The 11,947-nt window shown below is 36.8% G+C and overlaps 1 protein-coding gene across 5 annotated transcripts in view; it reads left to right on the forward strand.

Moving 5' to 3' along the window:
* LOC106954218 (uncharacterized) overlaps nucleotides 1–11,947 on the forward strand; it is a 23,818-nt gene that overhangs the window by 4,919 nt on the left and 6,952 nt on the right. For 2 of the 5 annotated variants that reach the window (XM_015043540.1, XM_015043537.1), the window contains exon 1: nucleotides 640–1,046. The gene's annotated coding sequence lies outside the window, so the exon portion shown is untranslated. Of the gene's footprint in view, nucleotides 1–639; nucleotides 1,047–2,923; nucleotides 2,971–10,422; nucleotides 10,727–11,947 lie in introns of those variants that run through there. The other 3 variants (XM_015043538.1, XM_015043539.1, XM_015043541.1) reach the window with 3 other exon arrangements.

The following is an 11,947-nucleotide window of genomic DNA, read 5'->3' on the forward strand; positions in this document are numbered from 1 at the left end:
TTTTTTTTTTTTTTTTTTTTTTTTCTGTAATCCTCTCTTATATCCTCTCAGAAGTAGAGTGATTATTTTCAAATTGCTACAGACTCCACAGACTCTCGTCATCCTGCAAAGAGATTTAGCCAAAAGCACAAATTTCTTGATTGAGCTTTAACTATATGTCACACCAACAAACCACCCGTTGGCTTGTCTTCACACCACCGTGTGTGTCATTTTGTTGCTCCTGGCACATAATAAATTTGTTCCAGCACATGTCCTTCCTTTAAACTCTCCTAAGTTGAGCCATTTTATAATATTTACCCACAGCACTCACATAGTGCTGTGGGTACGTTAGATCTTACTTTGAAGATCTAACGAAAAAGAGTGTGAATTCAACACATCATAGTTCCTGTCAGTCTTTTATTCCTGAACTGACACCTCTGAATCTGTTCCCATTTGGCCCAGATTCTCACTGAGGTTCGCGGTGAGGCAGCCTGTACCCTGTAGGCAGTCGGCTACAAACATGCAGTGACAATTCAAATTAGTCCAGTTCACTGGCTCTGGCAGTGACTCAGGATGGAAAAGATGCATACGTAGCCTGCAATGCTTCGGTGACAGTTTTAAAGAGGCAGGGATTAAAAAAAAAAAAAAAAAAAGCATAAGACAGTTTGAGTATTCCATCAGGTATACAGCCCAATTTTAGCTCAGCACTTCTGTTCCGAAGGAAGTAGACTGGAACGATGCCAGGTCCATTTAAAAGGCAAGAGAGCGCGCCTTGTGGCTAAAGTGGTCTGATGCACATGCAGCAACTGCAGCATGGGATCTGTCTAGAGTATTGTTATGCAAGCAGGAGGAGAGCAGCCCCACTTTGATCCAGACATCGGACAGAAGCTGAGATGCTCTGGAGTTGGAAGCTGCTGTTTGGTGTGTCATCATTAGAGAGACATTTTTTTTTTTTTTTTTTTCAGAAGGACAGAGGTGGAGACTTAACTGCACTGCTCATTACTCAAATGATTTGACCTGCATTCACACTTGACTCATCACACCAAGTTTTGTCAGCGCCATTGCAGGTGAGTGTGAATGTTTAAGTGAATTCTGAGAAGAAATATCAGCTTGTTAGTTAATGATTAGATCTGGCTACTGTAAATGCATTGCAGGTCAATATGAATTTTAATTGAGTGGATTGCTGTGATGAAAAACAGCTAAATGAGTCTGAAGCTTGTTTCACACATGCACACCTTTTTTATAACTGATGACAAGGAAACACGTTGGCTTTAATGTGTGAATTACCCTCACGAGGGTTTTTCCTGGACACTTTCTTACAAAGGTGTCAAAAGACTGAACCATGTATCACTTCTAACAATTCAAATGTCTAAGCTACTGCAAACACCAAGGGACAGATGTGGTCAAGCAGGAGGATTAAAGTTAACACATGACCATTTTTATTTTAGTATAAAACAGATTGCATAATTACACAAATTGCCTTGTTCAACATTATTTTTTTTTTCTTGTCCACAGTAGTGAGCTGCAAAATGTTATCGTCTTAGCTTGCTTAACATGAATTTTTGAACAAGGTGCACTGAAAGAAATAAAGTCAAACTGTTATGTAGCCTGCTTTATTTCATAATAAAGCAGGCTTTGTTGTGTTTATTAGTTACACGTGGTAACTAATAAATACCACGTGTATTTACCACTAATAAATACCACATGTATTTATTAGTGGTAAATACACGTGGTATTTATTGTACAATAAATACCACGTGTATTTACATGTGGTATTTATTAGTGGTAAATACCTCATGTGCACTGCAGCTCTTCTTGTCATTTCCACAGACAGGCCTGAATGAAGTTTGGGAGACAAAGAGTAAGCAATATAACATCTGCTGTTGCTTTAACGGATTGATGAACCTGTTAGTTTATCTCATTAAAAATGATTCAAGCAGGTGCATCGTAGCAGATGCAATCTAAATAATGGAGGTATGTCAATGCTTTGGTTGACTCAGATAGATACAAACCTGACAAAAATACAACTCAATTTAGGTTAGTTACACATAACCATTATATAACAAATGTCTCAATGTACTTTATAAGACAAAAAAAGGTTTAGTTAATATCCAATTTTATGGAATCCATTTTCATCCTTTTTCTCATTTCTATCTGAGCTTTTTCCAGATTCAATTTAATTTATATTTATTGTTTATTTGATCTAATTACAATACTTTCAGATTCAGTTAACAAAAAAATAATCCTTTGTAGGAAAATGTAAAAATGAAATCAGGAGATTGCATCAAATCTTTGCTTTGGTAGATTCCATAATGCTGAACAATGACAAGGAAACAGTGGAAAGGAAAAACTCCTGGAAGAAACCTCAGGCAGGACCAGGCTCAGAGTGTGATTCAACCTGCTGGGGACAAAACATGGACAAGATGTAAAGATGACTCTTTGTTCTGTGCAGAACAACTATAGTCCTGCCTGGGATCTGGTATCATGTGTTCAGTAATTGCCAAAAAGGCTTGCTGACTCACATTATATGATGGTTTAAGGGTCTAATGCACTAGTTCTGTTTTGTTTGTCTTCTCAGAAAGATTTGACTATTGTTTAAGCATTTTAACGAAAATGTTTACTTTATACTGTTGTTTTAGCATTTCACAGTTACTTTACATTATGTCTATCCAAGAAACTATTTTCATTGAAAATGCTCCAGAAGTCAACGCTAAGCAGCTAAGATGTCAACAGAAAAGAAAATTAGCAAAAGGAGAATAAAATCTGCAGTTTTACAAGCTTATTTAGATCACCAAAGATTAAACTATGGTGGACAAATATTTGTAACAATTTTATCAATCTCTGTCAAGTTAATTTGTTATGTTTTTTAACTCAAAGTGTCCTTCTGCAGAAGTTTGGTTGAAAACTCATATACGTTGTCTGTGGTTCTTTCTTTTTTCTGTAGGTTTGAGAAAATACCTATCATCCAGTCAATAGACACAACATATAAAGGTATGCAGAAATGTTGGAGCTAATAAGAGGCAGTTTTAGCTTTTGTTTTCATTAATTCTGAGTAATTTCCTGTCTCATCATTTTGCAAGTTGATACAATTCCCTAGATGATATGCTAACATTTAGATGGACCATTTGCCACATTCACCATCTTAATTTTCTAATAGGTTATGTTGCTAAGGCTGATGTGAATGTTATTTGCTTGGCAGTCTTTTTTTAACATGTATGCCATCAATATGTGCACATTTGTTAAAACAAACAATCTCTGACATTTTAGAAGGCTAAGTAAACAGAATCTTTAGCAGCTACTCCCATGTCAATCTGATCTTTATCATTTCTTACAATGCACAAAAAACATATTGAAGAACCAGAAATGGCCAAAGCAGCCGCTAACGCACATAATACGAACCATAAAGTAATTTGATTTAATGCTGGCATTCCATCCACAACCAAGAGGAAATACCACTAATGTTGGGTGATGTCATTGCCAATAAAATAGATCCATCATGTGTGCAACTTGCTCCATTTTGGAACTTAACTTTCAATTGCCATCCTGAATTATAGGTATGAGAACACATGAATAGTTCTCTGTGGCCTATCAGCATGTACAGTGAAAGAGTTGGTGGTTAAAGCAAAATGTGCTGCTTGAGGCACAATTCTGTCTTGTCTGTCCTGTTCCAGACAAATTTAGACCCGCAGGATTTGCAGAAACTTTATAGACACTTTGCATCCTCTTACATCATTCACTCACAGACACAGCAATATAGACTTGGAGAAAATCCACGTCTGATTTCAGATTTCTTCTGAAGGTAATTTCCATAATCATAAAACGACTAGTAAGTGCAGGGATGTTATGAAGCTGCCTTTTAAATGCCTTAGGTTCTCATAGTCAAAGGGCAAATTTTGCTTCTTGTAAATGCCACGTCTGTCTGTGTCCTGAATCCAACTGTGTGTATGTGGCTTGTCTTGTTTGGAAAATCTAGTCCACAGACACGCTCCACTGGTGGACATGTTTCCCCTTGACGAACCAAAAATGACACGCCTTCCGACCACAGAAAGGCTGATACATATTTTATATGAAAGTATTACATAACAAAAAAAGATGAAGTTTAGGATGACAGACAACAGAAGTAGAAGGGAGTGGGTGACTTATTGTAAAGGACATGGATTCATCTTCGAATCTAAAGGTTGCTAGAGGCAAATCTGTCATATAAGATCTGCTGTGGCTAAATGTCAGGGGTAAACCTTTCTGCTTCACTGCTGGGTTTTTGAAAGTAATACCTTATTGAAAACACAAAATTATTATTATTGGAGGTTAAGCAGTCAGAAATATTAGTCCATCTTGACATAATGGAATTATAGTTTTACTGAAGAATTGACAGGTGTAGATCCATGACCTACATCTCCCATTCCACAGCATTCCACAACTATTGAACATGGTCTGGTGTTCTATCTTCAGAGCTTTGTGACACTGAGGTAATCAAGGGATGGATATGTATTGTAGCCATTTATGTTGAAGTTTTGTAAATCATAAGCTCTATCCAATTAGTTCTTCTTTTTAATTTTTATATTTGGAATAGTTAACATTACTTTGGTAACTTTTAGACCAAACGTTAGGTGTGTGGTGGAGGTCCTCTTGTTTGGAAAATATCTGGTGTGATGACTAGAGTTTTTTATAAAATGACTTTTTTGACCACTTTTTGAACTCGAAACATCAGATTAAGTAAACTTTCATTTTCAACTAAGTTGTAAGTATTTGTCAGAACGCTGGTTTGTAATCTATTAATAAAGTTTGACTGACCTATCTACCTACCGACTGTCTGGAATCAGGTCGTCTGCAGGTCATTTAGCACCACGTTCTCCACGAACAGACTGTGTCCCCTAATTCTTAACAAGGGAGGATGATTGTGTGCCTTTATGTTGTTTATGCCAAATTCTGACAACCATCTAAGTGTTGCAGCTGAAGGGTCTTATAAACAGCAACTATTTCCCTTGTTTTTGTCCAAGTTTGATGAGCCCAGGCATTTTGTAGCCTTTATTTTCCATTCGTAGCTGGCAGGAGTTGCAGTCAGAGTAAACATCTGGAGCTGTAAACCATCTGCTTCAAAATGGGCAACAGTTGGGATGCGTTTAGAGATGGTATTCCAGATAACTTAGTTATGGCAAGTCACTATTTGAGCTACTGTTACCTTTGTATCATTTTGATCCTGTCTGTCCTATCTCCTCCTAACCTTGACATCAAGACATTTTCATCCTCCCAACTGTCACTCCCTAGATACTTTTTCTGTAAAGAAAATCACATTAGATCAGTTGTTTATGAAGTACTCACACAAGCCTGTCTGTTACCCACAACCATCCTTTTTTTTTCATTTGGTGGCTACCTTTGAACACCAGTAAATTAGCTGTCAAACTTCTGGATGCCATTTGATTGGTTTGTTCTGTACTGATGTCAACAACAGGCATACCCAATATTGTGACTTTTGAGTCTTCCACAGAAAAATCCTTTGTTACATAGTTGTGTTTCTGGAGTTAGAATTTATGTTTTCCTGATGCTAATTGAGAGATTTACCAGAAGGGAGTGAAAGACCTGGTACAGAATGTACTAGGCAAGGAAACAACCAATTTGTTGCATATGTGGTAATTAGAAAACTAGAATCTGGTATGAGTAAACAGAAACTATCAACTAAGAACAAAAATGGTAAGAAGAAAGACAATCAGAGGAAAAGAATAAAATAAAACTAAACTGGTCTTCATTAAATGTAATAAAAGTGCCAAACTGACAATGTCTGACAAAAATGTGAACATGTTGGTGCATATCAAGGCACATGTTGTAATTTCTACGTGTTGTAGTGCTGACATTTTAATGGAGAGCTGAAACAAAGCTAAACCAGACATTGATCAAACTCATAAAAGATATTGTCCTTTTGAAAACACAAATCGGACAAAGGATGACGAGACAAACCCCATGCTTAACTTGGGAACATTTAGCTCGACATCTGAACGTAAAGTTTGTCTATCTTGAAGCAGAGCAACACCTTTTCATCCATGCAACACTGTAAGTTCTTGAGAATAGATGTAGGCTACCAACTTGTATGATAGATAAAAAAATTCAGAATAATTTTTTTTCTGCAATGATGTTACTTTGCATTTTTGTTATGACATAATAAATAAGCAAATTAACACCTTACCGTTACAATTGGCATTAACACTTAATTGCAATGGGTGAATTAAACTTTAAAATGTTCCTCTTACCTACAGTGACACATTTTATTATGGAACACCTAAATGTTAGGATTTCACAAGTTGTTTAAGCTCCAGCATGCCTTTTAGAGCACATGTCGTTGTACAGGTTATTTTAGCCAAGGTCAGTAAGTCCATCTTATACTGACGCTAGAAGCTTTGTTGTGCTCTCATAAATTATTTAACCTAGCCTGAAAACAAAAGAAAAGATGGACTCTTAAAGATAACCATGCAATCTTAAGTGGTTCATGAAGTTGGATCTAAAATCCCTAAAGCAAACTACAGCCTGCTGCTGCGGTTATGCTGCTCTTATGCAACTGACACAGTTTTCTGAGGTGAAATCGAGCCTGTCCAGAAATAACCAGCATTTACATACTCCAGCAGAGCGATGTCTAAAAGTTGGGACAGTTTTTCTTGCTGGATCTTTGGAATTTAGTATTTTAAAACCAGAGACATGATGTGCATTGCATCTAAAGTGGAGTTGCACAGACCTCATTTCTGCAACACCTAAAACAGAATAAGTGATTCCCTTCATGCATAAGCAACATCACCTTTATCCAAGAAGTCTAACAGCAAAGACTGAAGTGGTGCACCAATTGAATTTGTATGTAAATATTTTAAATGAAAAATATAAAATATACCAATATAAGCCAGTAGGGGGTTCAGAACTCAGCTACCTCCAGCCAGAAGTGTTTGGAACTGTTGACTTGAGCAACACTTTATTTGTCAAATAAAGACAAACAGAAATAACTTCAAAGAACATTTTTCTATGTTGATTATAAGAGCAATTAATGTGTTTTTATTGATGCTAATTATTGGCTGCATGTAGAAAACCAATGAACACTTTGGTGATAAATATCAGATTTACTGTGAATTTTGCTCCAATTAGAAAAAAAAACTTATTTTAGCCTAGTTTCCCCTTAAGAGTTTGCAAAGTGCTAACACTCACAATTTTGATAATTTTCTGGCATTGCTTAATGGTATTAATCAATCTATTAAAGTGACTTATAGTAAATCCCTTTAATCAGTCATTAGAATAATCCACTCTAATCTTGAATGCCAGAAAAATACCAAAATAAAAAAGCTGCAATGTTAATTATTCATGTTGTTATTTTAATCTTTAGCTATAAAGGAACAAGACATTGTTTAACAGTGCATAGCTCTTCAACTGTAAACAGATACACACTGCGGATAAGTGCCGCAGCAGAGTGCTGTAATTTTGTTAGCATGTATGATGGACTAAAAGAGAAGGAGAAGGACTATTATTGACATCAGAGCTACAATGTGACTGGGAAATCTGACTAAAATCTATACATGCCAGGCTACAAACAAGCTGCAAATCACTGAGGACACGTTAGAAATGTAGAAGGCTTATTTAACCCTGAAATGTAACAGCTTTATGAAATGTTTAAATTGTTCTTATTTAAAACAATTCATAATAAACACAAAGACGTTGAGAAACATGCATGTTTCAAAGCAAAACAGAGAACAATTTAAGAGATGTCCCCCAATTGGAATTTTTTTTTTATTTCTTTGCAAAATAAGAAGAGCCATTCCTTCATTGTTCCTATGTCCTCCTAAATATGCATCCTGTTAATCAGTCTTGTGTCCTATCAGTCCATGGCTTTCCCTACAGAATTTCTCTGTGACAAAGCTGGGGCATAAGGTAATTGGGAAAAGGAAGAATCTGGGACTTAGTGCGATATTTATAAAAGATAAAAAAAACTCTTCTAAGACTAGATAGCAGCATATTCAGTTAAGTTATTTTTTGGTTATGGGCTACATTTTTATGCCTGCAAAAATTAGACTTTGCCAGCCAAAAACCTGTAGTATATCTCACAGTAAGCCGACAGTCTGCAAAAGGTGAAACCTCATAGTATTGGGACCCTGGTTAGAACTAATGATTTTATTTTATGCTTTAAAATAGTTGATTACCGTGGATGATACACCCCTAATTAAAATCATATGAGCAGAGAAGAAATTGGTGCTGCAATATTGCAATAATATTGCAATATTACTGATGCTGTCTGCAGTCCAACATCCAGAAGAGAAGAAAGGGTTAAGGAACAAAAGACCTTCAACAACAATGCCTCAACTCGACCATTGGAAGAGCATCAAATCTATGAGACAAAGAAAGGTGGAACAAAATACTCTGGATATCTCTCATGGCTTCCATCACTACTGGCATGATAATGAGTTCCACTTCTCCTCTGTAATATTTATTACAGAGGAGAAGGAAACGTTATGATCTGGGGAGTTTTTTGCTTTGGAACAATTGAGCTTGCAGTTGCACAGGGGCTTGAAACCTGTGAGCCTGTGAAGATGTTTCAGATATTGCATTCCTTGTGGTGATCACTGGGTCTCTCAGCAGAACAGCACAGCAGAACCTAATTTCACTCTTATTGGTCGTCTTTCATGTTTCACTTTGAAGGGAAGTTGTCAAACACAAATGTCAGTTCCGGACCTTGAATGCCCTTTCTGAAGCAATCTTCACCAAACAAAGCAACATTTGGTGAAGCAAAAGCCTACTGAATGATCAGTTTATATCAGAAAGTGAATTTGTAGTGTTTTGATTACATTGTTGGATTTCCTGTTGCCCAGAGTTCTCTGAGATTTTGCCCGGGTACGAATATTTTTGTGGCAACACGCTACTAGTTCTTAGAAGTATCTTCGGTTGAACCACCCAGGTCTGGGATTATGTGGTTGGTGAAAGCAGAGCAGTTCGGGCTCCTCTTTGCATTGACTCCATGCTCTCACTGTACGTAAAAGAAAAAAAAGGAGATCAAAGTGACACTCAAGCTGTGACAGAAACATGAGCACCACGGGGAAAACTATGCATGATGTCACCAGACAGACTGAAATATGAGTCATGATAATCTGTCTGGTCATAATGGATGAAATGTGTGAATGACTGCCGGAAGAAAAGGGGAAAAACTGCATGAAACATTAGAAGCATCACTCTCTTGTTGTCTCCTAGCATCGATCCACCCCCACCCTCTCTAAAGCTCCATGTGGGTCTAAATTATGTTAGTGTAAGCTGTAGCCCACTGTTAAGTGTGAGTTGCCTGGTATAGGAAAGTTGGCTCCACTGCAACATACTGCTGCCTCTTTTTTGTCTCTGCATGGAATACTGACCGATGTTGGACCATTATTGAATCAGGTAGGAAAATTAAAACATCCAAATTCAAATTATTCTGCAACGTTAGCAAATTAGTTGTCAGTTTTTAACTATTTTTAAGTGTCTAAAGTGAGGCTACTGATCATTTTTGCTTGTAGCTATTAAATTGGGTTGAGTTGAAAGTTGAATTATTTTCAAAAGGGTGTAATAGCAAATCTAGACAACATTCATTTTGTGGATAAAATGAGAAAAGGAGAAAATATTAAAGTCTTGCCTCCTGGCAGCAATTTAAAGCACAGAATGCTTTTGTCCATCTGGAGGGCAATACATTGTTATTATATTGTGTAACTAATTGTAGTTAGCACGGCAACAGTTAGCAAAACACACTGCACCCATTTGGAACTACTTGGTAGTCTCCTGTGGTGGGATGTTTTTGCCATCAGCTGCAATTTTTCCACATGAACTAAAATCTGCAAAAAATATTTATCAGGGAAAAATAACTTGAAAATTCACTAACTCAGATTTTGACAACTATGTCTTATTTATAAGTTAAGTCAACCCAGGGGAAATCACTGTATAGTAATTCAAATAATTTATTTCAGATTTAAATGAAAAAGAAAAATGATTAAACACTAAAGTATTTGCTTGTCCCAAAGACAAACTCAAATATTTACACAAATCTGTGTGGGTTTGCTGTAATGACTGTAGTGCAGTAATTATGACTGGGAGTCAGACATCCATTTATGCTTTACAGTTTGTCAAAGACAGCAAGCTTTCACTTAGGATTTATGCTACACTAAATGCAGTGAAACAGCTGCACATTCCAGGAAGTCTGCTTCATAGAGACACTGTTGAACCACATGACCAAGTGAGTGAATGCAAGCATAAGTGAGTAAAAGAACAGAGAGCAGACAAAAGTAAAACGAATATCATGTCATGTACAAGAGGCTTAAATGTCTGGATTCCAGACTAGCCACCAGTTTAAGTTCCTCAACTCAGAAAACTCAGTCATATGATGTTTATATAATCTTCATTTGCCTATCCTTGGAGTTGTTCTAAGGAAACAAACTATTATGTCATTCAAACGAGGGTTAAATAAACCCCTTCTGAGGACAACTAGTTTCATTTTGTTTTGTCTTAAAATAAAAGGTTGTCAGCAAAAACCCAAACATAAATCAATCAAAGCTCAGTTATTTATGTAAAAAGACAACATATGTTTTAACAGCTTCACCTAATGTTTTCTTGGTCCAACGTCCACGTCTCCAGTGGGAAACATGCTGTGAAGACCGGTGGCAGACTGACACCACTTGGCATGTTCTGCAGGGGGGAAATGCTCCTTCCAGGCCATGCCAACTCTGTTTGGACCAGGAGGCAGCGCCTCTCCAATACAGAGATAATGGTGAGGGCGTTAGTGGTTGCACAGCTCCATACCCCTTTATCATCCATCCATCCATTTTCTTACACCCTTGTCCCTATCGGGGTCGGGAGGGGTGTCAGTGCCTAAATTCAGCGAATGTTTTGGGCGAGAGGCGGGGTACACCCTGGACTGGTGCCAGACTGTCGCAGCCCCTTTATCATTCAGTCATTAAATACAAAATCTGAAAAGTCCTTAAGAGCAAATTATTATAAAGAGTTCAGGTTAGCATGTTTTCACACCCAAGAGGAGACCAACATTGTACAAATTGTTACATTTTCAGCTGGTGCAGTTCACTTTCATATTGCACTGCGTCAAACAAACCAAACTATTTGAAGAAATCTGTTCATCACTTTACCAAAATGTAAATAAAAATGGAGTGGCAGGAGATTTCAGCAGTTGTAGGATTTATTTGATTTTTTTTGTTGTTGGAGAAAGACCACGAGACATTTCTCTTACTAGACTCGATCGTTTGTTTCAGTTGCAGCCACATATGCATTTGAATGCTCTTGAGTTCACTTGAACTGAACCAACTCAGGTTTTTAGGTGGGGCAGAATTCATTTTTTTGTTAAGTAGAGTTAGGTTGCACATTATACATCCCAAAACAAAAAGGATTTCCAGGGCAAGGAACTAGACTTCAATTAAAGCAGACTGAGAAGCACTGGTGTGAATGCACCCTAATCAATATTCAACAGTTGGCTTTGTCTATAAAATATTAAACACATACAAACCAAGTACCAATACCTATTTAGGAAACTGCAAGCAGATTGATTGATTAATTTTACAGTTGTACAGTTGATTAAAAAATATTAGTAGTAAGACTGCTTCTGTAGAAAAGATTTTTTTTTTCATCAAGAGTCTACCAAATCTACCAAAAAAGTGAATGCAGCATGACATTTTAAAGATATATTGTAAGCAGGGTAAGATATATGTGTTTTGGACTGGAGCTGACTGCAGATGCTGACTGCAGACTTTGCACAAAAAAAAAAAAAAAGTCTTTAACCTAGCTCAAAAAACTGAGCAGTAATAAAACAACTGCTTAGATGGTTGACACATGACAAAAACTAATCAACAAGCCTTCATTAGTTAGTTACTTTCAAAGTAATGGTTTAAAACTGCTGCTTTAAAGTAATTATTTCTAACTTTGTGCAAGGCCTCACTGTGCTATGATGCTAATGCTACCTCAAATGTGGTTAGTATAATTA

Source organism: Poecilia latipinna, unplaced genomic scaffold (assembly GCF_001443285.1).
Source record: "Poecilia latipinna isolate Pla-1442-1.1 unplaced genomic scaffold, P_latipinna-1.0 Scaffold637, whole genome shotgun sequence".
In the NCBI taxonomy this organism is placed as follows: Eukaryota; Metazoa; Chordata; class Actinopteri; order Cyprinodontiformes; family Poeciliidae; genus Poecilia; species Poecilia latipinna.